Source organism: Bactrocera tryoni, unplaced genomic scaffold (genome assembly GCF_016617805.1).
Source record: "Bactrocera tryoni isolate S06 unplaced genomic scaffold, CSIRO_BtryS06_freeze2 scaffold_7, whole genome shotgun sequence".
NCBI classification, from domain to species: Eukaryota; Metazoa; Arthropoda; class Insecta; order Diptera; family Tephritidae; genus Bactrocera; species Bactrocera tryoni.
In genome coordinates this window covers 13,306,807-13,334,178 of record NW_024396366.1, presented here as the reverse complement: position 1 = coordinate 13,334,178, position 27,372 = coordinate 13,306,807, and the positions used below count along the sequence as shown (strand labels likewise).

At 35.2% G+C, this 27,372-nt stretch overlaps 1 protein-coding gene across 2 annotated transcripts in view; it reads left to right on the top strand.

Annotated features, from left to right (window-relative positions):
• The window catches only part of LOC120781859 (MPN domain-containing protein CG4751), a 118,092-nt gene that overhangs the window by 34,702 nt on the left and 56,018 nt on the right, over positions 1 to 27,372 (top strand). The gene's annotated exons all lie outside the window — the stretch shown is intronic.

Below are 27,372 nucleotides of genomic sequence, written 5' to 3'. Positions count from 1 at the left end.
AAAGTATGTAAAGTGTGAGTGGGAGTAGTTTAAATAAGAGTAAGCATAGGTAATTAAATATAAGAGTAAGACTAAGTTAGAATCAAGAGTACGATTAGAATAAGTATAGGTAAAGTATATAGGGCTATTATGTAACTCCTCCACCCTTAAGGGGCTATACCTGTGTGACACTTTCAAAAAAAAAATTTTTGTTTTTGCTTTTTTCGATAGCTTATATATTCAAAAATATCCTGTGAAATCGGCGAGGTCGTATTTTAAATAGTTTTTGAATGGCAGCGTTCTAAATAGCGACCGCTCAAAGGTGCAAACATATATAAGTGAAACTTTAAACGCGTTTTTCTCGAAACGACATTTTTCAAATTTGCTGACATTTTAACTCAACGAGAAATTAACCGATCGACTTCAAATTAAAACTGGATATAGTTGAATACATTTGCTATACAATAGACTACGATCTTTTTGATTGGCTGAAAATTGTCAATTTGGCATTAAAAAAACGACAATTTTTTTCGTAAAAAAACGATTTTTTTTTCAAAATGGCGCCATTTTCTTAATTTTTGATATTTTTCAAAGATCGTAGTCCATTGTATAGAAAATATATTTACGTTTAATAAACATTTTGAATTTTTTTGTTTCAGCTACTCAATCGACCGGAATCAGTTAACATTTTCATTGTTCAAATTATATTTTCGTTTAAATTGACTTTTGTAATATTTTATTTTTCTATTATTCGAAGAATCCACAACATAATTACCTTGGCGATAATACTTTTCAAGTTTCTTATATTTAGGTTTAGTTTTCGCAACAATTACAATGTTTTCTATTTGATTTCGTTCAGACTTTCTACTTTTATTCAATTTATTTACTCTTTGAATTTTTGTTGTTCAAACTCTTTACATAATTCATTTATCTCTTCTTTGTCAAAGTTTTTTATTATAAAATCAATTGGTCGCTTTTTGTGGTAGAATGAATTGTTCTATTATATGCGTTAAAAATTTCAAAAAGTTTGTCGTCTAAGTCTTTCGTTTTATGGCTAGTGTCTGCTTCTAATACCCTTAGATGCTCATTAAGTGTACCGTGTAATATTTCAATGTCAGAATTACCTGTCTTTAGGTACGGCGTATTTACGTGAGACTCAATATTTTGTTCACTTAAAAATAATTTAACAGCGCTGTGTAATATACAACGATCGTTATCGAAGATAAGTTTATTCATTTTCCCTAAAAATAAAATACGTTCTTTTAAAGCTGCTATTATTGCAATCCAATTTCTATCATTTAATTTATGAAATGTTGCATACATTTTATTCCTACAAGGGTACCAAATGTCTATATGGACTATGTCATTAAGGTGTGTAGGGGTTTCTGTAATTTAGTAGGGAAGTTTTAGGGGATTTCTGTCGTGCTTAGCTATAGTGCAAATTAAACAACTATTAATATAAAGTGTTATTGTTTTATAAAGCTTCGGGTAAAAGTATTTATTCTTCAGCTCTAAAAATACTTCTTGTATGCCTCGGTAGTTACTGCGAAGATGCTCATTTTCAATGATAGTCAATATATCGTTTTTGTCAGTAATTTCAATTAGCTTTAAATTTGATCGATACAATGTCAAAGATCTGTTACCGAAATTACGAACAAGAACACTTTGAAACGTGATAAAAAGATCATCATTTTCGCAATAGATACACATGATGCCTTTGTCTATTAATATACCTTTCATAATATTGCAAGGATCAGATTCCGGAGTAATTTCTACGTGATTTTGAAACTTTTTGTTTACAATTTTTACTACACATTTTTCTTTCTCTCCATAACTTAAGGGGGGGTAAGGTTTGTTTCGTCGAAAAAAGACCTTTTTTCGTGAATTTTTTTAGAAAAAATTATTGCTGTAGGTTTATTTTACTTATTATAATATGAAAGTACAACATTTGAAGGATACTTTAAAAAAATGTTATCGAAAAATAGCGAGGAATAACGGAAAAATCGGCCTATTTGTTATTGTAAAATTCTTAGAAATTATAATTTTTGGAAAGACTCGACGTCATTCGAGAGCTATGTATATGTAGAATATTTGTACAAAATTACAAAACGATCGAAGCGGTAGTTTTTTCTGTAGGCTGGTCACCGACTTTAAAAATAACATATTTGGGAAAATTTTGTACACTCAGCGCAGGTAGTTAGAAGTACCGTTATTCAACCTGCTGTAACTTCGTTAGTTTTTCTCCAAATGACCTAAAACTTTAACACAATATTCTTGAGATGTTGATGGCTCAGAAAAAAAAAAAAATTAAAAAAATGGAAAAAAAAAGTTGTCAAACCTTACCCCCTTAAGTATATTTGATTTTTGTAATAATTGATTACTTTTTCTGTTATAAATGTATAATCCAAGTTATCTTCAAATGCGCTATGTATTGTTGCAGCTGTTGACATAATGTCAACTCGTTCATCACTTTCTCTATTAACTTGGTTTTCTTCACGTAATTGGCTATTAAAAATATTCACATTTCCTAAATGTTTAACCACCTTTGTAGTTTCATATTTGGTTCTCTAAAATTATGTAGCCAAACTAATGGTCGGTGGTCAGTCTGAATTAGAAATTTGCGACCGTACAGATATGTGCGAAAATGTTTCACTGACCAGACAACAGCAAGTGCTTCTTTTTCTATGGTTGACCAGACAACGTTCGAGATGGGTAGCAAATTGGGTGGCCTTGTTGGCTTAAAACTGACCCAATTGTGAATTGTGAAGCATCAGTTGTAAGGATGAACTTTTTATTAAAATCGGGGGCTTGTAACACTGGCTCACTAGTAATAAGTTTTTTTTAACGTTTCAAATGAATTTAGGAATTCTTGGCTTCTATAATCCAATACAGCATTTTGCTTTAAAAGACGAACCATGGGGAATGCAACTTTCGCATAGTCTCGCATAAATTTGCGGTAATAACCGGTGATTCCTAAAAATCTTTTGATTTCCTTTATGTTTGAAGGTGGTTGCATTCTGTTTATTGCTTAAATTTTTGAGGGATCAGGTTTAATACCTTCACCTGTTACAACGTGTCCTAAAAAGTTTGTGGTCAATGCAGCAAAATGACATTTATCTATTTGTATCTTTAAATTTGTATCTCGTAAAGTGCTAAATATTTTTTTAATGGACTCTATGTGTTCCTGAAAACTTGTGGAAAATATCAAAATATCATCTAGGTATACAACGCAAATTTTATTTATATGATCTCTTAATACATGATTTATTAATCGTTGAAATGTTGCAGGGGCTGTTTTAAGGCCAAATGGCATACGATTAAATTCGTAATGGCCACTTGCAGTTAAAAAAGCTGTTTTAGCCCTATCGTCGGGGTGCACCTCAATCTGGTGGAATCCCTTAGCAAGATCAATTGTGCTGAAATAACAGCATTTTCCCAACTTATCAAATAAATCTTCTATATTTGGAAGTGGGAACTTGTCGTCTATTGTTTGTTCATTTAGTTTTCTGTAGTCAATTACAATTCGCCATTTTTGCTTACCACTGTTATCTGGTTTTTTGGGCACAACCCATAATGGGGAATTGTAAGGACTACAATTCGAAGATATAACATTTTGCGCTAGCATTTCCTATATTTGCCTGTCCACTTCTGCCCGATGTATGACAGGGTACCTATCAGAGATGTACACGAGTTTATTCACTTTTTTCATATGTATGTACTCACTGTCTTTGTTTTGTTTTCAATCATCAGCATGTGCTAATAACATTGCTTTCTTTAAATGCCGCTAGCAACAACCACTCAAAAATTATAACTGTGTTTTGAGTTGTAAGCAAAACAATCAAATGATTCATAAAAGCTCAGATTACATAGTGCAAAATCAGGGCGTTAATTTCTTTTAAATAAGTTTTCAAGATGAACTCTGAAATAATATAAAATATTGAAAACGGTGTTTTTCGTATTGTAAAAAATAAACAAAGCAGAAGTAAAATTTGGGATATTTTCTGTCAAATTGAAAATGACGAAAGTAGGCTTATTGATGGAATGGTGATATGTGAGAAGTGTAATAACATATTAAAATATAATGGAAAGCAAACATCTAATCTTATCCGTCACAAGTGTTATGCTGTAAGAAATTGCAACGTTGCTGTAAAAAAAGTTAACAATGCAGATAAGGAAATTCTTTTTATTGGCGTGTTTCTCAATGGGTTGTAGAGGACTGTCGTCCATTTTCCGTTGTAGACGGCGAAGGTTTTAAAAAGGTCGTGGAGGCACTCTTAAATATTGGAACAAAATATGGCAATCATTTAGACGTCTCCGACATGTTGCCCAATTCCAGAACCATATCACGACGAATAAACAACATAGCAGACGATAAAAGAATACTAATGATGGAGGAATTGAATTTAGCAATAACAAGCGGAACGGCGTCCATAACATCAGATCTCTGGACTGACAATTTTGTAAAAATAAATTTCTTATGTACCACATTTCATTTTATGAAAGATTTAAAGTTAAAAGAAATTGTTTTAGGCGTAAAATCAATGGATTTAGAGAGAAGCACAGCAACTAATGTTTTAACGAAATTGAACACCATTTTGGCAGATTTCGAAATAAATAACATGGAGAATATTACGTTTGTTACTGACAGAGGATCAAACATTGTGAAGGCTCTTAAAAATCAAAATAGGATTAACTGTGCAAATCACCTATTGAATAATGTTTTGGATTGTGGTTTTAACAGCACTACCGAATTAGTTTCATTTTTGGATGCTTGCAAAAAGTTAGTAAAGTATTTTAAAAAGACTTCCTTTCAACACATGCTATTAACTTCTCTTAAAAATTATTGTATTACTCGGTGGAACTCGCATCTTAATTTATTTGAATCAATTTCGAATAATTATTTCAAAATTCAACACCGTCAGATCCATTTGCGAAGAAAGAGATACTGGTATGCAAGTAATAAAGGCATTAAAAAGAAATATTTTAAGAGAAATGGAAACAAAGTTTTTTGTATCCACCTACCAATTTTTGTCTGGACGAAAGTAAATTAAATGAAGTTAAAGAGTTTTGTGTCTCCGAAATAATGAAATCGGTTTCGTCGTCCGATAGTCCAACTAATTTTGCAATCCATAATGAATCACACAGGATTTCCAATTATTTTTCTCATCTTTTATGACCTCAATTTAACCGTCCATGGCAGAAAGTATATCTGATGAAATAAATCGTTATAGTTATCTAAAAATAGGACTTGATGTTAATTTTAATGTTATGCAGTGGTGGGAAAGTCATAATTCAGAATACCCTCGGTTATATAAGTTTGCCCAAAAAATGTTGGCTATACCAGCAAGCAGTGCCGCTTCAGAACGAGTTTTTTTCTGCCTCAGGTAATATAATAACTGAGAAACGTAACCGTATTGGGCCAAAAACTGTGAATAATTTGCTTTTTTTGAATTCAGTGTACAAATATGAGTAAAAATATAGCTTTATTAACAATTACAATAATTTATAAGAACAACAATATATATACATATATAATATACATATACATATATAATAATATATATTATATATCTTTAAATAATAAAATATGGAATATGAAATATTACATTTTTTTTTGTTTTAAAGGCTGAATTTTGTAATTATTTTTTTTTTTAACATTATCATTAATACTCTCACTCTGTTAATATATACATATGTTTAACCACTATCAAATAAAATTAAGAACAATAAAATCAAAAAGCTCTGGGTATATTCATAACACTCATACTGATTCAATGCTTTTGTGAATGGTATGAGCTTACCGAATAAGCAAGCAATGATATGCATTTTGTAACAAACCACTCGCTGAGGTGAATCATGCGATGACAGCTTTCGTTTAGTTTATGCCTAGTGCTAACTCAGTTTTCATTTTTACAAAATACTAAATATGTCATTTGAATGGTATTCATGCACATCTCTGGTACCTATACAGTTTACTATATATAGGAATGTCAGTTTTTGTAATTATTCGATGACGAATTTCACTACTGAAAGGTAAGTTTTCACCATCTTTATAAAAAAATATCTTTAAACTTATTTACAACAGTCTTTAAAACTTCTTGATCTTTAGAATTTAAATGATTAGGAAACATACTAAGTGACGAATGTTCTACTATTTCCTTTTCTTCATTAATAAATATTTCCAAATGTTTATTTTTTTGATAACCATCTACTATTAATTCTTCTTCTTCGCAAAAATAAATTGGTAATGTTGCATCTTTTGTTATTAAAACTCTATTCTCGTAGTCGATTTTACAACTCAAATTAAGCAATATATTGTTACCTATTAGACCATCAAAGTAGTTATGAAATTTAAATTCTAGGAAATTAACATTAAAATTTGGTTTATGAAATTCTTTAAACAATGGAAAGCTATACTGTACGTCTGTAGTAACAGTTCGATTTATAACTTTTAAAGTAATAGAACGTGATTTTATTCTCCATTTGGGATTACAAATATTTGGGTTTATGATACTAAATTCTGCACCTGTATCTATTATGAACTTAAGTTTTCTCACGTTTGTTTCTACTGTTATATCGGGTAACTTCCTTGGCCCTCTAATTGAAAATTTTGTTCGTTTTCATTGACTCCTATTTCCATAGGCTCTACAACTGTTTCACTGCGAAAACGATTATTACTTCTGTTATTTAAAAGTCGTTCATTATTGTTATTATTATTCTGATTAAAAAAACTACTCGAGCTGCGATTAGTTCTGTATGTTTGGTTGCTGTAGTTGCTATTAAAACTGGGTTGAGTAGAAGAGTTTAGATAGATTCTGTTGTCTATGCTGTTGATTAAATGTATCGTTTGCTCTATTGCTGACTATTCTGTTGATTAACATAATTGCTCATTTTAGCTTCTCTGTTATAATTATAAAAAAATTAAGAAAAATTCATGTTATTAACATTATGTTCACATTAGTTCTTTCCATGAGCTGTTTGATGATGCTTATAGTTCAAGTAACCATTTTATTTTATAATTTCATATGCGTCGTTTAAAGGTTTTGGATCCCTGCTTACAATAATGCTTTTGACAGGCTCGGGTAAACCATATTTAAATGAGTTTAAAGCAATCCTAGCATTATACTCGAAGAGCTGTTGCCACAAAAAGTTGATGCGTTATTTACCTGACATAATAAAGTATTAAGAGAATTATAAAAAGTTTCAATTGTAGAAGTACATCTACAAATTCTAATTTTGTCAATGAGTTCATCAACTGAATTCTTTTCGGCATGATTATCTATAAGGACTTTTCTTATTTCTGGGCATGTAAGTGAATTTCCATTAATTAAAATAGATCTTCTAGCACTTCCAATAATTTTATCTTTAATCTGGCCAACTAACAGAATTTTATATTCTTTATCAGTCAAACTGTCTAACATTGGACACATGTAATCTATACGCTGTACAAAATTTAATAGTGCATCTCTGTATCCGTAATATGGAGGTATGCTATTTATGTTGGTGGAAATGAGCTTAAATTTTACGTTAATGTTTAAACTATCCATATTTGCTAAACTAAATTAAATAAAATGCCAAATAAATGGATAAATTTTACTTTTTTAAAACTACGAGCTTTAACGGGTATGTACACAAAGGTGTGTTTGTATTGCTCTTAATGCAAATTATATACTACATATGTACGTATCCATATACACCTATATGTATGTACATACATAAGTGTGACCAACTTTGTCTTGACTTCCAGTTGCTTTTCTTTCCAAGATTTGCTGCAGCGTTGATGAAGGTGATGAATTCGGCCAAAGGTGACCTTGAATTCTAGACGAGAGGGGAAAAAAATTTGCTGTTCTCTTGTGCTCTAACCATACATCTCCATACAAGCGTTGTACTGCTCTGATTTGTTTTTGCAGTTTCCTTTTTTCTTACTGCCTTCGTTGTCGTGTAATAACTTCAATACCTCTCTTGTTGTTCCTGCTATTTATTTGTTGTTTTTTATTGGTTAGTTTTTATTTGGTTACTTTTTTTTCTGTTCTGCCGTAAGCTGTCTTTGAGTCTTGAGAAATTATTCAAATACTCGTAAAATGATTTCTCTCTAAAACGGATTATTTACTGTTTTTTGAAACGGCTTCTTGATTACAGTTTTTTTCTTTTCTTAAAATTATATCAAAAAAAATATTTTTTTAATTTCTTTTGGATTTCAATATAACAAAAGTTCTTATGGAAACATTTTGTCGTTTTCATTACTTTTTATTTTTTTAAAAGTAATTTATTTTTCTTAAATTTTCTTTCCGAAAATATGTTCTTCAGCTTTCCTCTTTTCGAGTCAGGTTAATCACAACAAGTTTTATTTTAAAACAAATATTCTTTTCGAACGTTTTGTCACGTTTTTGTTTTTGTGTAATTAACTTTTTATTTAAATTTCTTTTTTTATTAAATTTTTTTTTTGTTTTTTTTTTTTAACTTTCTTTACGAAAATAAGTTCTTAAGCTTTTCTCTTTTCGAGTCACGTTAATTACAATAAATTTGATTTTAAAACACGTGTTCTTTTCGAACGTTATGTCTTTATGTAATTAACTTTTAAATTTTTTTACAAAACTTTTTATTTTAAATTTTTTTCCAAAACTTTTATTTTAAATTTGCAGTGCGTGTGGGGTTCGCAATTGACTGCGACGATGTTGAACGTTTACTACTTTCAAGTGTCTTTATTCAACTGACTCTTTACAAAAATTCTTATTAGCTAAAAGCTTAACTATTTTACAGTAATATTAATGAGTGTAGGAGAGAGTAGAGGTAATAATGTATGTTCGGAAATATGTTGTATGTATGTATGTTTAGTGTGGGGGCGAACGTGTGGGTGTAGAGTGGGAGAAAGTATGTAAAGTGTAAGTGGGAGTAGTTTAAATAAGAGTAAGCATAGGTAATTAAATATAAGAGTAAGACTAAGTTAGAATCAAGAGTACGATTAGAATAAGTATAGGTAAAGTATATAGGGCTATTATGTAACTACATATATACTTGCTCGAAGACTCGGCGTGTTTTTGTTCTGTTTTAACTTGGTAACATTCACATGAATTTACTGTGGCATATATATGTATGCATGTAAGTAATTATAACCCAAGAATAGCATAGTTTAAAAATTGTAAGCGGTGTTCCTCAATGGGAATTGGGTATTTACACATTTCCTGTATATGAAAAAATTTATAATTAGATATGGATGCTAGTATTTTCAAATTTTCAATTTTATTTGTTGGTCAAGGTTAAAATATGTCTTATTATCTAAAGTATCGCTAATATTAAATTTAATTAATTTTCAACCTGACATTTTGACGGTTCCATGTATGATTTTCGTCAATTATAATATTGCCATGATCTAATATTAATGATGGCACATTGTTTTCTTAAATAATGTTACAATATGCTGTGACATTATTTACTAAAGGAATGTTATAATTATCTTATAATTCTTGTTTACATACTGTTACAAATTATTTGCACATTTTGCAATTTTTCTTTCAATTTGTAATTTTCCATTCTTGTGGACTAACAGAAATAAATTGTATAATTTACATTTATTTTTAATGATAGGGTATTTATTACTGCATTCCTCTACATACAAACTTGGGTATTCCAATATTCTAATATATTTATGACAGGAAAATCCAAAATTTCATTTGATATCAATAGTGAATATTGTTAAATTTTAAGTTCCCGAGTAAAAATTTCGTAGCAAAATGAATTGTATTTTCTTTGTAAACTTCTCTTATTACAAATTCTTCTACAACCGATTTTGAACTAACTGTTCTAATATTTTGTCTTTTCTAATAAATCGTCATTGTCTGGTGTCCCTATCACGAATTTTATAATCGAGCCTGAAAAGTATAGTGAAACATCGTGCCTTGACTGTAGGTATTAATTGCGAATAGCGTCTTCTTCATTCGGATTTGCATTGTAGTTGTTTCTCATAATAATTACGTACGGTGTAAGTGTAGCTTAAATTGGCTACATGGTACAAAAATTGTGTGTCCTCAATCGTACCGCGTTAAGGGATAGTCTCAGTGTGACCCTCCGAAAAATCACTGATTTTCGCAATTTTTTTTTAATGTTGTAATTAACTAATCGGTCCGGTTTTTTATAAATAAAATTCATGACAAATACAAAATGATTTTTGGTTTTATGTTTATTTATTGGTTCTAAATGAAATGTTGAAAAAAGATCATGTACGATGTCCACGATTGCGGCCGGAATTTTTGATCGAAAACAAAAATTTCGAAACGATTATTCATGATCTGTAGGAAAGTCACTATCGCGCTATGGAAACTTTTTTTAATTTGACAAAATGGCAGCCCTTTTTTTCAATACTTTCAGTGTATGCCACCTTATGACTTAAAATTGTCTAAATCCAATAAAAACTGTTCAAGTCCAAACGATTACGCTCCTCCCGCCCAACCGATGCGAGGGACGCAATCCGCAAACGAGCGGAATTAGCCGAGTCATAAAAGGCAAGAGAGTTTTAAGCGTTGCGATCTTAAGCTGCTCAGCTACAGAAACAAAAATTTCAACAGCCAAAATTAAAAATTAGATTAAAGTAAGTTTATTATTTTTAAATGTTACTTGTTAAGAGTAGATAAAATATGTTTTTAATGGTAAAGAGTGAGTCTGTTAGATTAAATGTGTGGGATGAGAATTGAAATCGTGACATATGCGGCGGAATGGTTCGTTTAACTCAAAATTTGTTCTAAAAAATGTTAAAAGTAAAAGTCTAAACTGCCTGGTAGAGAGAGTGGGAACCTTAAAATTAATATCAGATAAGAGAGATGAACTACAGACTGACCCATTCATGAGTTTTACAAGAAATATTATACCAAGCATTTCCCTACGACTAGCGAGCGTGGGGAGATTTATAAGTTTTAAACGGTTAGTGCAAGGGGGAAGATTTAACTTGGAATCCCAATGCAAATGATTTAAAGCAAAAAGTAAAAATTGCTTTTGGACGGACTCTAACTTTTCCGAATGGACTTGATGACTAGGGTTCCAAACCACAGAACCATACTCTAATATAGGCCTCACCACAGATGTAAAAAGAATTTTTGTAGTAAGCGGATCTCTAAATTCTTTAGACCAACGCTTAACAAACTAAGAGCGCCTTTAGCTTTAAAAACCGTGGAAGATGCGTGAAGATTAAAATTGAGTTTGGGGTCCATAGTTACTCCCAGATCAACAAAACTGCGTACTTTCTCCAGCCTAAAGTTTTGTATTAAGTATGAAGTAGGGTCTACAGATCTACGTAAAAAGCACATCGTTTTACATTTTTTAAGGTTCAATGGTATATCATTTCTAACACACCAAGAAACTTAGGTTGTTTAAGTCTGTTTGCAATTGACATCTTTCACTATTTAAAGTATATGTACGAGTATAATTTAAAAAGTTTTACATCGTCAGCATATAATAAAACTCTTGAATATTTAACAACAGATGATATGTCAATAACAAATAACAAGAACAGAATTGGACCAAGATGGCTACCTTGAGGAACGCCTGAAGGAACATTGATTACGCCAGAAGAAGTATCGTTACCGGGAATCATATCTGGGCCATAACTAAATGATTGTTCTAACATATTTAACTGATATAAGACGTCTGCTTCGGAAATGGTGGGTGCTTTAATGACAGAAATCGGACATAACTTGTGCTCATGCAGAACATTTTTTGGAGATTTTGGAGAGTAATTGGACCTAAAGAATTCAGCGAACATATTAGAAATTGTGTGAATGTCACTAGACATACTGGACTTATATTTCATAGCGGACGGAAAATTAGAAATCTTGCGTTTGGAGTTGACGAAACCATAGAACAATTTTGGATTACTTATTATATTATTATTTTTTGTTTATATAATTATTATAACAAATTTTGTTAAGTTCAGCAAATTGTCGACGGAATTTAGAATATTTTGAATAGTCAACAACTAAACCAGTTTTTTTAAAAAGTTGAAAAGCAGGAGATTTTCTATTTTTTAATTTACATCAGACAACGGAGAATATTGAACATTTATCAACATAAACCAGATCTAAGAACTTATCAAACTTGTTTGAAATTAAATTAATTTGGTTAAGACCCACTCCGACATTTCATCTAAGAAAACGTTAAAACATAAGCGAGTACTTACAGGAATGATGTAATTTCCCATGATACACCGGGAAATTGAAATCTTCCAAAACAACAACAAAATCAGTATTATTAGCCATGGAGTATTATTAGCCATGGAGAAAACATTATTTATTAAAGAAGCATGCAATATATACACAGATAAGTTCGATTGAGGTGGTATAAAAGATAAAGTTAGGTAGATATGGCCACTATTGGCGCAAATTCGAATGCACTTAAATTCTATGAAGTCTGCATGTGAAACATCGACTTCTTCAGATGGAATTGAATAATGAACAGCAAACAGACACCAACTCCGGTCATATCTAGAAATTCGCTATTGAATATCTCATTATCAAAAATGTGGGGCTTTAGCCAAGTTTCTGTATAAGCAATGATTTTAAAATTATAATTAATGCTAGATCAGATCAGTAAGCTTTGTATTAAGACCTCTAACATTTTGATAATAAATACTCAGAGAATTATTGTTAATTAGTTTTTTGTATCAACGGGTTTTCTTGGCATTTTAGTGACAACTACGAATATTGTAGCGGATATGTCGATCTTAAAAGACGAAATATCTCTGTCTTATTTGAAATTAAATTTTCGGATGAATGTATCGTCCGTTTTTAATTTCGACGAGATATAATTCTTTATGTCATCGGCTGTGGTATCCGGAGCAAGTTTTGAAATAAAAGTTCGACTTTTTCCGCGGTATTACAACTAAATTTTTGTTACCTGACTTACAGGCGGATCCTAAGAAGTTTTTCACTTACCATGTTCAGTTACAGCTTTCTCTGTATTCTGAGCAGACGAAACCTTCTCTCCTTGAAAGATTGATGCGGGCAAAGTTGGGTGGGGGCAATCTTTTTAAGGAAGATGCAGTGGTCGTCTTCGTTTAGAGAAAGATTTTGGATTCTCTTCTTGATCATTTAGGCATTTGAATGATTGAAACAACGTTTCATAACGCCTAAATTTTTCGGTAAGGATTTCAAGCTCACTGCCAACCTCCTTAAAATTGTTGCGCGCCTGCCTAATTTCAATTTCTGTCGGTCTGCATTTGATACAAGCCCAGCGCAAGTCCTTATTATAGACAATAGAATCCAATATCCTGCCTGTCAGTCCAGCACATTTAAGATGGGCTAGCCCGTCACATAGCCAGTAAGAAAAAAAGCGTTCCGACTCGCCTTTCACAGAACAACTCGGGAAATTGCAAGTCATTATGATAAAAAACAATATTAAATAAAAAATTTACATAACAAAACTAAAAAGAACAAAGACAGAAATATTTATACAAATAAATGCAATAAAAATAATTGGTTATCAAAGGTAACAACCACTGTAGCGAGCAGGTTGAGATGCACTGTGACACACGAAAAGTAAGAAACTCGCAAACAGCTGTGAACAAAGATGGAAAACGAATAAAAACAGCAAAGAAATTTAAATAAGCAATATAAATTAATACTAACAGTTGCACTATTTAAAAATGTAGCAACAAAAACAAATTGGCGGAATAAATTAAAATTAGGCAACACACAATTAAAGTAAATTTCAATTACTTTAATATTACAATATAACAGTGATACTTATTTTAACGGATCACTTAATCCAGATATTTTCCACAAAGTTTTAAATATAAATTAAACAAATTTGCAAGAGCAGGAAATTTCACAGCTGAACACCAGAGGGTTGCCAGATCGGTCAATGTCTGAGATATATAATTGAAATTCTGGGGTAATTCTTCCCTGACAATGGTATGCCTGTATGCCAAAAATGGTTAGAATCGGATCTTCCCTTAGCCCCCATATACCTAATATAAAGATAATCAAACTTCCGGGTGACATTGTACCGCATATATGGCCAATATGTGCGCTATCTCAATGAAAATTCATACTTCATATAACGGTTTTCGTTTTTCTCACAAACCTTATGTGTCTGCCTGTGTATGAGTTGTATATTGTTGAATATATAATATAAACTCTGGCAACACTCGTATGTTCGAATATTCTAAGTCAGTACTTTTCTATTTTAATGAATACCGAAAACTCTGTCTATACAAAAAGTAGTTGCTAATAAACTGTCGTTGAACAAACATCGTCGGCTTTCAATTTTATTTCGTCAACAGGTTATGGGCCCAGGCCAAACGCAGGCTGGGCAGTAACAACGCGGATAATTGTAAAACGTTACAAATAGTGCCGCGAAATAAATTAAGCAAACCGTGAACAGTTTTTTGTGAAAAATCGTAAGTGTAGTAATGACTGAAAGAATGAATTTCAATATCGAAAAACTAGACGCAAGCAATTATGACACTTGGTGTCTGCAAATGCGTAGTGTTCTTGTGCATCAAGATTTGTGGCCAGTGGTTTCCGAAGAGTTAACGGAAACAGCGGAGAATAGGGCAGAATGGTTGGTGAAAAACAATAAAGCGATCGCAACTATAATGTTGTGTGTAAAAGCAACCAGCCTTAATCACATAAAAAAGTGTACAACAGCGCCACAAGTGTGGAGAGCGCTAAAAGATTTGAACAAATCAAGTGGTCCCGTACGAAAAGTCTCACTGTTTAAGAGGCTGATTGGTCTACGAATGTCTGAGGGCGAAGATGTGCGCGAGCATATGAATAAATTTTCAAAAATTGTCGACGAGTTGGCAGAAGTAACCATCGAGTTACAGGAAGAACTATTGGTAATCATGCTGTTGGCGAGCTTACCTGGAAGATACGAGAACCTTGTAGTAGCATTGGAAGCAAGGGATAATTTGCCAAAATTGGACGCGTTGAAAATAAAAGTAGCGGAAGAAGGCGAGCGTCGCAGAGACAACTGTACAGACGCGAGCCATAACGGTTTCGAAAACACACAAGCATGCGCTGCACGCGCAAATTCAAAGAAATACAACGAAACCAAAACGCTTAGTAACAATCGCAGCGAAGGAGAAAGAACGAGTACGCAAACCGAACACAGTAGGAGCAAAGCGAAGCGCAACTTCAAATGCTTCAACTGCGGTAAGAAGGGGCATTATGCGGCACAGTGCAGAGAAGAGAGGGCAAAGGAGAAATCGTTAGCAATTTTTGCGGAGGCAAAGCGGCAGCAGCAGAATTCTAACGTTTGGTGTATCGACAGCGGCGCGACGTCGCATATGTGTACAGATGAACACTTATTTGTGCGAATGAACGAGCATAGCGAAAGAATAGAATTAGCAGGGAAATACTCCGTTGATGCCAAAGGCATTGGCGACGTTGTTGTAAAAACGTCTGGTTGGAATTTTAAACTGACGAAATGTTTGTATGTACCAGATTTGCAAATGAACTTTATATCAATACCAAAAATTGATGAGAAAGGCTTTAAAGCAACATTCGAAAATGGTTGTGCAGTAGTGCGAGATAAAGAAGACAATTCTGTTATATTTAAAGCAAATAAAGAAAATAGTTTGTATGTAATACGAGACAAAATACAGTCGTGTAATATAACTAGAGCCGAAAATACTGTAATGTGGCATAATAGATATGGGCATATTAATTTTCGAAGCCTAAGTGAACTTTCAAATAAAAACATTGTGAATGGAATAGATTCGATATCAAATGCAAACGATATTGTGTGTGTGTCATGCGTTAAGAGCAAAATATGTTCTCAACCGTTTGTAGCTTCAGAAAATCGTGCAAAAAACATTTTAGACTTGGTGCATTCGGATGTTTGTGGTCCGTTTAGTACGCAATCGCACGGTGGGTCACGATATTTTCTGACCTTTATAGACGATAAATCGAGGTCGATGTTTGTATATTTTTTGAAAACAAAAGACCAAGTGTTTGAAAACTTTAAATTATTTAAAGCAATGGTCGAGTTACAAACCGGTAACAAAATAAAAACATTACGCACGGATAATGGCCGTGAATATGTTAATAATAATTTTAAAAGATTTTTGGGTGAATGTGGCATAAGGCACCAGCTCACAGTCCCATATACTCCACAGCAGAATGGTGTGGCAGAACGTGCTAACAGAACGCTGGTAGAGATGGCGCGTTGTATGCTGGTACATTCAGGGCTGAGTGAGAGTTACTGGGCAGAGGCAATAAATTGTGCAGTGTACATTCGAAATCGGTCGCCATCTAAAGCGCTGGATGGTGTTACTCCATACGAAATATGGGTTGAACGAAAGCCTGTGGTAAAGCATTTCAAAGTGTTTGGATGTCTTGCGATAGCCTTGAACAAATCGCAGCATAGCAAATTTCAGCAAAAAGGCAACGAGTACGTCATGGTAGGGTACGACAGTGCATCGAAAGCATATCGCCTCTTTGATACAAAAACGCGAACGGTAATTGTTAAACGCGATGTAAAATTCGACGAAACAATTTTGATGGGGAAAAATAAGGGTGAACATTTTTCGCCAATGGAGGTCGCACAGTTTACATTGGAAGGAGCTGATCCGATTCAAGATGTAGCAGAAGAAGAAGAGCAGTCCGATTATGAAGACGCTGTAGAGAGTAACAGTTCAATCGATGATGAAATGCGCGATTGTCCTGAACATCAGCAGATGCGGCGTGGTAGGCCACGGTTAATTAGAACTGGTTTACCTGGCAGACCAAGAAAACAACAAAGTGCAGTAAACTTAGCATATACTGAAAATGTTAAAGTACCAGTATCAGTTGAAGAAGCAATGAACAGCAAGCAGGCGCATGAATGGTGGTGCGCTATGCAGGAGGAGTATAACGCTTTAGTTAACAACGATACATGGGAGCAAGCAGCGGTACCGAAGGGCCATAAAGTTATTGGCTGCAAGTGGGTATTTGCGGTAAAAACAAACGCAAATGGTGACATCGAGCGGTACAAGGCGAGGCTAGTAGCAAAAGGTTGCGGGCAAACGTATGGCGTTAACTACAACGAGATTTTCTCACCTGTCGTGAGATATGCAACTATAAGAATGGTGTTGGCTATAGCGGCCGAATACGAGTTACATGTTCATCAGCTTGACGTGTCGACGGCTTATTTGAATGGCAAGCTAGAAGATGACATTTATATGAGACAGCCAGAGATGTTTCAGCAAGACAACGACCGCGTTTTGAAGCTAAAAAAATCATTGTACGGCCTTAAGCAGTCAGGCAGAGTTTGGAACTCAAGGCTTGATGAAGTTTTAAAAGAAATGGGGTTTTCTGCATGTAACAGCGAGCCGTGCTTGTATACTAAAAATCAAGGGCGCAAATTGAATATAATTGCAGTATACGTTGACGATCTGATGATTGCTTGTTCAGATCTTGGTGAGTTGATGCAGATAAAACAACAAATTTCTAGTATTTTTCAGATTGTTGACAAGGGTCCCATTAACAAATTCTTGGGTATGGAGATCGAGCGAGTTGGTTCAGTTGGGGCGATATCAATTTGCCAAAAACAACAATTGCAACAACTATTGCATAAATATGACATGGATGTGTGTCGTCCAGTATATACACCACTTGAACCAAGCTTTCAAGTCAATTGTAATGAAAGCAACTGTCGAAAGGTCAACGCAGCTGAGTATCAGAGTCTAATAGGTTCACTAATGTTTATCGCGGTGAACACAAGACCCGACATATTGCACTCGGTGTGCAAATTAGCGCAGCGAAATTCCGATCCACATTGTGAGCATCTTGCAGCGGCAAAGCATGTTTTGCGATACCTGAAAGCGACTATAAATTTGAAGTTGCACTACAGAAAAACTGGCGAGTGGATGAAGGGCTACGTAGATGCCGATTGGGGTGGTGACGCAACAGACCGCAAGTCATATACAGGCTATGCATTTTTCCTTGGTGGCAGCGTTTTTAGTTGGGAGTCAAGAAAGCAACCAACAGTGGCTTTGAGCAGCACGGAAGCCGAGTATATGGCGCTCTCGGCAGCAGCGAAAGAATCTGTTTATCTAAATAAGTTGTGGACAGAAATGAAAATGTACGATAAGGGTGGTTCGATCGTGATCAACGGTGACAATATGAGCGCGATGAGCTTAGTAAAAAATCCTGTTTATCATGCTCGTAGTAAGCACATAGACATTAAATTTCATCCTATAAGAGATGTTTACAGTAATAATGAAATTGAATTAAACTATTGTCCAAGAAATGCTATGGTAGCTGATGTATTAACAAAAAATTTAAAAAGGGTTAATCATTGTAAATTTACAGAGATCTTGGGGTTAAAATAGTAATAATAAAGAAATATTTGTGTAAATATGTAAAACATACAACTGTTGAGGAGGAGTGTTGAATATATAATATAAACTCTGGCAACACTCGTATGTTCGAATATTCTAAGTCAGTACTTTTCTATTTTAATGAATACCGAAAACTCTGTCTATACAAAAAGTAGTTGCTAATAAACTGTCGTTAAACAAACAAACATCGTCGGCTTTCAATTTTATTTCGTCAACATATATAGTATAGTATATGTATGTATAAATTGCGATTCTAGGTTGACGTTTTACACCATAAAGTATTTCCTTGGCTTTGATTCTTGTAAGTTGCAAGAGTACAAAATGTACGATTTTTCCATGCTTTACGACGGGTTGTGAGTACCCCAATTATATCAAATTAATTTAGTGTTTTTATTTCATATTATGCTAAAACGTAGCCATACGACATAATTATCTCTTTGGCATTAATGACTGCAGAGCCATGTAAAGTTTTTGTTTTGAAAGCTGCAATTGGTATTGACTTACTATACATTTTACATTTATTGCTAATAATGGGTTGCCAAAAAAGTCTTGCGGTATTTTTATTGAATTTTTTTTCTTTTTTTTATTGAAATTGAAATGAATTTTTGATGACTCATGCCCAGCTCTTGACCGATGCAGCGGCTGCTACTATGCCGGTCTCTTTCGACCAATTCAGCGATTTTATCGCAATTTTCGACGACAGACCTTCCGGAGCGTGGCGCATCTTCGACCAGAACGAAAACGTTGAAACCATCGTTGTGCGGTGGAAATGGAAACTGTATCGGGTCCATAAACTGCACAAATTTTATTGGCGGCTTGAGATGCATTTTTGCCTTTATCGTAGTAGTAGTACTGTAAAATATGCCGTATTTTCTCTTTATTTTGCTCCATGTTTGCGACGCTATAACTCACGAACGACTTAAAAAAAACAATCAATCAAACACGTGTTAGCGCGTGAAATGAGCTTTCCAAAAAGGTTTAGCATGACCCGATGCGACGAAAAAAACTAGAACTATGCGCTTTCAGCGCTAACTAGCGAAAATACCGCACGACTTTTTTGACAAACTAATATATTTTATTTCTGATCGAATAAAAGTTCATCTTCGTGTTGTGATTGGTTAGGGCATCTGCTGCTGCTACTGTGATTTTTATGCGTATGATTCCTAGTGCGCTATAGTATCTGAAATGGTTGGTGAATCCGTTTATACTATCCATCTGTATTGGTTTTGTTTCCATCGAAACGTTGAGTGCTTTAAATAACGCCTCGTGTTAATCGACTATTGTTATTCCTTTAAATGAACTACTAATTAATTCTTCTTATCATTACTTTGCTGCTGCAAGGTTTGAATGTGTATCTCAATGGAGGCTCGTAGCTGGGACATTCCTAATGTCATCGTTCAAATTGTTTTCGACTGCCGTGAATTTGTTCTCTTTTTTCCTTCCGTTTCAGTTTTCAGAGTTTACTTAGTGTACCGAAGTGTGATTGGTATTCCAAATGTGTTTCCTTTATTTCGAGAACTGCAATGATTTTCTGTTGTTGTTCCAATTTTTCAGAAAACCAGTGTATCTATCTCCAAGACTGTGGAATTTGTTCTGAGTCTGAGTTCAAAGTCTGCCTGTTGGATACCAAGTAAATTGCAATCTCGATGGAGCCCCTAGTTAATTAATAAATATCATTTATTATTAAATATACATATGTATATTACATATTTGAACTAATATTCCTACTTTATGATGACAATACTAAGGCTACATTACAACTATTTATGCTGAGGCAGAACTTGATGTTCTTCTGTTGTGTTCTTATCTGTTGCTGGTAAATATGTTACGATGATAAATATGTAATAATGCATTTTTATAAGCTACAGAAAGATATGTTTCGATACATATTGTTTGTTAACAGCTGATAAGGATGTGTTGATGTATATACTTTCTAAGATCATCATAAGATGAAATGCATAGTTAACGATTCTATATATTGGAATGTACGGACTATGTTCGGGTATAATGGAATACGAAAGAAATGTGGTGATATAGACCTTGCTCAATAACCCATACCCCTTAACCTACTCTGGATGAGTGTCTATATCTCAATAAAAGATATCTCAAGGAAATTATATGATTATATTGGGTAGTCGAAAAAGTCTTTCGTATTTCGCATACTGTCGTCGAAGTGGGATATCTCCAGTGCTACCAATCACATTGTATTATACCATATAGTGTTGGAAAGGAAATTAAATTCGGGGAAGTTGAAAAAAAGTTAAAAAATTAGTGAAAATAACGAAGAAATTCGCTAAATTTTGAAAGTTTTGTATAAAAAAGGGAAGGACGACACTCAAGCCACCAATGAAATATGTGAAGTTTACGGAGACGATGCTGTATCAGTTCGTGTAGCACAACAATGGTTTGCTAGCTTCCGTTCTGGAAATTTCGATTTACACTGATGGAATAAAGTCTCTAGCGGGAAAAATGGCAAATGGAAATGGAAAAATTTATTTATTATTATAAAAATATAAGGGAAAAATAAGTTGAAGTTTGATTAGAAATACGAAAAGTCTTTTTCGACTACCCAATATTTATTTCCAAATCACCAGTATGATGATTGTATATAATTTTTTTAATTAGGTTGAACACGTAGTAATGAAAGCAAGTTAGTATATAATTCATAATATATATTAAGGGGTTATATACGTTGTGTTGCGGAAAAATAAAGGAAAGTTTGAGAATTTTTTAATGGTTGTAGCGATCATTTTATTGAATATGAGCTATGAGCTTCGAACGAACATCGCGAAGTGAAAAAATACATTTAACCATTCAGAAATAATGAAAAACATCGGAGTTAGTGCGCTTTCCTCAAAGTGCGATTTGGGCGCCAGTCGTTTCTTCTTTTCGCTGCGTGGAGCCAATTGGATATTCGAAGCGTAGCCAGATCCTTCTCCAACAGAGTGGAGGTCTTCTCCTCTGCTTCCCCCGGCGGGTACTGCGTCGAATACTTTCGGAGCTGAAGTGTTTTCGTTCATTCGGACAACATGACCTAGCCAGCGTAGCGGCTGTCTTTTAATTCGCTGAACTATGTCAATGTCGTCATATATCTCATACAGCTCATCGTTCCATCGAATGCGATATTCGCCGTGGCCTACGCGCAAAGGACCATAAATCTTTCGCAGAACTTTTCTCTCATCAGTTGTTGTCATCGTCCAGGCCTCTGCACCATATAGCAGGACGGGAATTATGAGTGACTCATAGAGTTTGATTTTTGTTCGTCGAGAGAGGAATTTGCTTCTCAATTGCCTACTCAGTCCGAAGTAGCACCTGTTGGCAAGAATTATCCTGCGTTGGATTTCCAGGCTGACATTGTTGGTGGTGTTTACGCTGGTTCCAAGATAGACGAAATTATCTACAACTTCAAAGTTATGACTGTCAACAGTGACGTGAGAGTCAAGTCGCGAGTGCGACGACTGTTTGTTTGATGACAGGAGATATTTCGTCTTGCTCTCGTTCACTGCCAGACCCATTTGTATTGCTTCCTTGTCCAGTCTGGAGAAAGCAGAACTAACGGCGTGATTGTTGAGACCAATGATATCAATATCATCAGCGTGCGTCGGAAGCTGTAGACTCTTACAGAAGATTGTACCCGCTCGATTAAGTTCTGTAGCTCGAATTACTTTCTCCAGCAGCATGTTGAAGAAGTCGCACGATATGGAGTCGCCTTGTCTGAAACATCGTTTGGTATCGAACGGCTCGGAGAGGTCTTTCCTCATCCTGACGGAGCTTTTGGTGTTGCTCAACGTCAGTTTACACAGCCGTATTAGTTTTGCGGGCATACCAAATTCAGAATTCTCAGCATAAAGGCAGCTCCTTTTCGTGCTGTCGAAAGCAGCTTTGAAATCGACGAAGAGGTGGTGTGCGTCGTAGATTTTCCAGGTGCGTTGTAGACAGCGTTTAAAAAACTGCGGCTAGTTTCAGATCATATGATTTTGCTTCTGCTACTGCTTCTGAAAAATGAGAAGTCGCATGCTTTGACTGGCGCAAAAATCAAACAGCTACGAAAATCAGAAATCAGCGTAAGTTGCCGTTATTCGTTTTTCTGCTTTCTGATTTGCTGTGGCTTTCGATCGTATACATAAGTTGCCGCAGCAGCTATCGACAATTTTCGACAGTCGTCGGCAGTCACAGTCGCGAAAAGTAATGCATTCGACTTTTTGCTACTTTTGATTTTTGTCGCTGTTGCTTTCGATTAGCAGCGTAAGTCGCGCGTAAGTCCACGCTGCATTTGGCGCCATAGCTGAACACGTGTGAGTCTAGCAGCGTTCTAATTGCAAGTAAACGCAAAAGAGCATAAAGAACAAGACGGCGACTGCTGGTGACTTCCACGAATCGGACGCTTCTTGCTTTTTTCGACTTACGCTGCTGATCGAAAGCAACAGCGACAAAAATCAAAAGTAGCAAAAAGTCGAAAGCATTACTTTTCGCGACTGTGACTGCCAACGACTGTCGAAAATGGTCGATAGCTGCTGCGGCAACTTATGTATACGATCGAAAGCTACAGCAAAGCAGAAAAACGAATAACGGCGACTTATGCTGATTTCTGATTTTCGTAGCTTTTTGATTTTTGCGCCAGTCAAAGCATGCGACTTCTGATTTTTTCAGAAGCAGAAGCTAAAGCACTTGCATACTTCTCGATATCGCTCGCAGTTGAAGTAGCGAATAGCAACAATATTGCGACTTCTGCTAATTCGACTGCAGTTTTTTAAACACTGGTTGTAGATTTTCCGGGTCTAAAGCCACACTGATAAGGTCCAATCAGTTTGTTGACAGTGGGCTTTAATCTTTCACACAATACGCTCGATAGAACCTTATAAGCGATGCTAAGGAGGCTTGTCCCAAGGTAGTTGGCGCGGATTGTGGATTGGGCAGAGCACACTTAAATTCCAATCGTTGGGCATGCTTTCTTCCGACCATATTTTGCAAAGAAGCTGATGCATGCTCCTTATCAGTTCTTCGCCGCCGTGTTTGAATAGCTTGGCCGATAATCCATCGGCCCCCGCTACTTCGTTGTTCTTCAGACGGGGAATTGATATTCGAACTTCTTCATGGTCGGGCAATGGAACGTCTGCTCCATCGTCATCGATTGGGGAATCGGGTTCGCCTTCTCCTGGCGTTGTGCGTTCACTGCCGTTCAGCAGGCTGGAGAAGTGTTCCCTCCATAATTTAAGTATGCTCTGGGCATCGGTCACTAGATCACCTTTGAGGGTTCGACAAGAGTATGCTCCGGTCTTGAAACCTTCAGTTAGCGGCCACATCTTTTCGTAGAATTTTCGAGCATTACCCCTGTCGGCCAGCTTATCAAGCTCTTCATACTCACGCATTTCGGCCTCTTTCTTTTTCTGTCTGCAAATGCGTCTCGCTTCCCTCTTCAACTCTCGGTATCTATCCCATCCCGCACGTGTTGTCATCGATCGTAAAGTTGCGAGGTAGGCAGCCTGTTTTCTCTCCGCTGCGACACGGTACTCCTCGTCGTACATGCCATGCCAAAGATACCTTCTTTGCCCACCCTGGCGTTAAAGTCGCCAAGCAAGATTTTGACATCGGGGTGGGGCAGCACTCATAGAAGGCATCTTTTGTTACATCGTCCTTCTCTTCCGTCGAGGCGTGGGCGCAAATCAGCGATTTGCTAAAGGAAGAATGTTGATGCGGATTGTGGCTAGACGTTCATTCACCGGAGTGAATGATAGTACTCGGCAACGGAGTCTCTCTCTCACCACAAATCCTTTATATGGCATCTGTTGTCAATGCCACAAGGACCTACTCGTCTCTGTCCTTGTCCCGTCCATCGCATTTCCTGGACGGCGGTGATGTCAGCCTTTATTTTCACGAGGACATGAACTAGCTGGGCAGCGGCACCTTCTCAATTAAGTGACCGGACATTCCAGGTGCATGCCCTCAATTCGTAGTCCTTATTTCGTTTGCCATGGTCGTCGTCAAAAGGAGGGCACTCATCCGAGGCTTGTAGTTTCCTTTCACTGGGGGTGTTTTTTTTACGTAGCGGGTCCCAAACCCAGCGGACAACCCTGCGGAGGGGATGTTTCGCCTTCTCACTTTAGCTCGCCTTCAAACGGATGTTCTTAGGCTACCCAGAGGATACTAGGTCAAAGACCGGAAGTCGTGAGCTGCTTTAGCCATGTGTAAAAGAATCGTTTCTGGCCACTCCCAAGTGAATGGCGATCAGAGAACCTTTCTCACTTGCGTGAACTTCTACACATAACCCCATCCTCCTAGTTAAAGTCATGTTTACCGATTGAAAAAATTTTATTTAAAAAATCTTAACATTGCAATTTAAATTTATATAAAAAAAGGTTTCGTTGACGGACTGCCTACATTAGTTATGAACGAATTAAAAAAAATAAAGAAAATCGGTGATATAGATTGTGTGCAATCGTGCTCACGGCAATGGCACTTTTGGAAAAAACGATTTCCAGATATTCACGTTTAAAGCGGCATGTGCTAGGCTTTCGTCCTATGACTACGTGCGTTATGTAACGCTGTAACTTTGGTTCTAATGCACATATCTTTATGAAAATTTGGGAGAACATTCTTTACGACTTATACTTTCTGATGGAGCAATGAAAAAATTTTCGATTAATAGATAGCAAATATTATCTTTTAATGCTTCTGTCGAATAACACATGCTCTTCAAAAACATTATTCATATTACGACCTTATTCATGAAAATATTGAATGTGCTGTTGATTATATGATAAATTAATATCTAATAATTTGATCATAAAAATCTAGTTTTGCAGTCATGATTAGGCTTCTTTCAACTTTTTGGTGTATGCAAACATCACGTGATCTCCACGTTAAGCCCTCTTACCGAAAATATGCAAAATCGTTTAAGGTTTTACTAAAATCCAAACATGGAGATATCTATACTTACGGCCTACATAATGTCCTGTTTTACTCGCTTCGGTTTCAAAAGTAATTCGTGTATATAATCATGTCGCCAAGTACTCGGATGTCGGTACAGTCTACCAATAGATGCCTATAAGAGGGTAAAACATCTATACCAAAGTTATTTTCTCAAATGAACTCAGAATATGTAATCAAGTTAGAATTAATTAACCAATCTTTCAAAGCGTTGCAAGTGGGAAAACATTGTTTTAGGGACATTTGTAGAAAATTTGCGAAACTTATTTTTGAAAAGTTGAAAGGAGGAATATTTGGTACAACAATTACTAAAAGAAAGATGCAGATGTCTAATTTATGAGTGTTCTGAAAAGTTAATTGGGGGATAGTTTTGTATTCATAGTCGAAAATTTGCTAGGTAACTAAATTATGAATAAATCGTGCAAAATATGCTCACAAACTGTCAGACTATACTGCAAATTTGAATATTAAGTTAGGCTATATCGGTAAAAAGTTTCAGAGGTATTGAAAAATTATAGTGATGAACTGAGAGAGCGGCTCAGTCAGAATCTAAATGTAATGGAATAATGGTATTATCGTTGTTGAGGTCGTCATATAATAGCAGATTACTGCCAGTCCTTAAAAAGAAATGGTCAACTAAAAAATTATATAAGGAATGCTCATGAAAATAGTTTAATCAAACTATAACATATGTTTCCAATCATTTTCTTTCTACTTACTAAAATGTATCCTTATTTTTCAACACAAGGCGGACGTAATAAATAAATAAATATACGTTAATTGCTTTCATGTTTTCTGATTTATGTAATGTGAAATGGAAATAAAGATTTAAAAATAAAAGATAAAATTTTACAAAACCATAGACACTTTCATGAACTGTGGGCTACAAAAAAAGTTTGGTATATCAATGAAATTATTTATTCCTGTGAAAGTACAAGATGCCATTATGTATGGAACTCGATTTATTTTGAATGGCCACCACGGGCACGCTTGCAGTAGTCAAATTTTCGACGGTTTTCGAGCATAAATGGGCCGATACCGCTGCAATTTCACGTTCGATATTCGAACGAAGTTCATAAATCGTCGCTAGATTGTTGACATAGACCATAGACTTAACGTAGCCTACAGGAAATAGTCCAACGGCGTCAAATCGACGATCATCTGACTGGGCTATTAAAAAACTCTGTATATCCCAAATCGGTCTTATATCTAGGGCAACAAAACCACTGTAGACCAGACTGATGAATTCGTCAGTAACATTTGTATATTCTCGAAGCAGGGTGCTACAGAGTACAATAGTTTTGTTCACATACCGGTGTGAAAAAACTGATTGACATTTATATAGAGTTATATATATATACAAGGTCTGCCGCTAGAGAAACAGAACTTTTTAAATATAACTGTTTCTGGTGGCTCCTCCTATTGGTGGGTATATGAAATAAAATGGTTGATCTCTTGTTGACATTTCGTAAAAATTTTAAGACAATTGGATAACTACAATCGATGTTATCGATCAAAAAGTGATAGCAGCTTTTGGTCATCGGTCGTAAAATGCATATAAAGACAATGCTGGGTTGTTTTTACGATTCCGAGGGTATTGTACACCGAGAGTTCGCCCCACCTGGCCAAACGATTAATTCTGGGTTTTACCTTGGTGTTATGAAGCGTCTTTTGTCACGCATTCGTCGTGCTCGACCACAATACCGTGAGGAAGGATCCTGGCGCCTGTTGCACGATAATGCGCCGTGTCATCGGTCGACGCTTGTCACTGATTTTTTGAGAAAAAACTCCATACTAACCATTAATCACTCACCCTACTCACCTGATCTGGCACCCTGTGATTTTTACCTATTTGGAAAACTTCATTTACCCATGAAAGGACACTGGTTTCAGGACATTTCAGCTATCCAAAAGGCGACGACCGATATTCTCAAGAGCATTCCGAAGAATGACCTTAAACACTCATTTGAAATGCTAATTGACCGGGCTGTATTGAAGAAAACTACTTTGAATAAAAAAATATAACTTTTGAAAAATATTAATTTTTTGTTTTCCTGTTTCTGTTTCTTTTGCGACAGACCTTGTATATGTATATGCAAATTTGGTGTTTGGTACAACTAATCGAAATACGAAGGGACATCTGTGGGTTACAA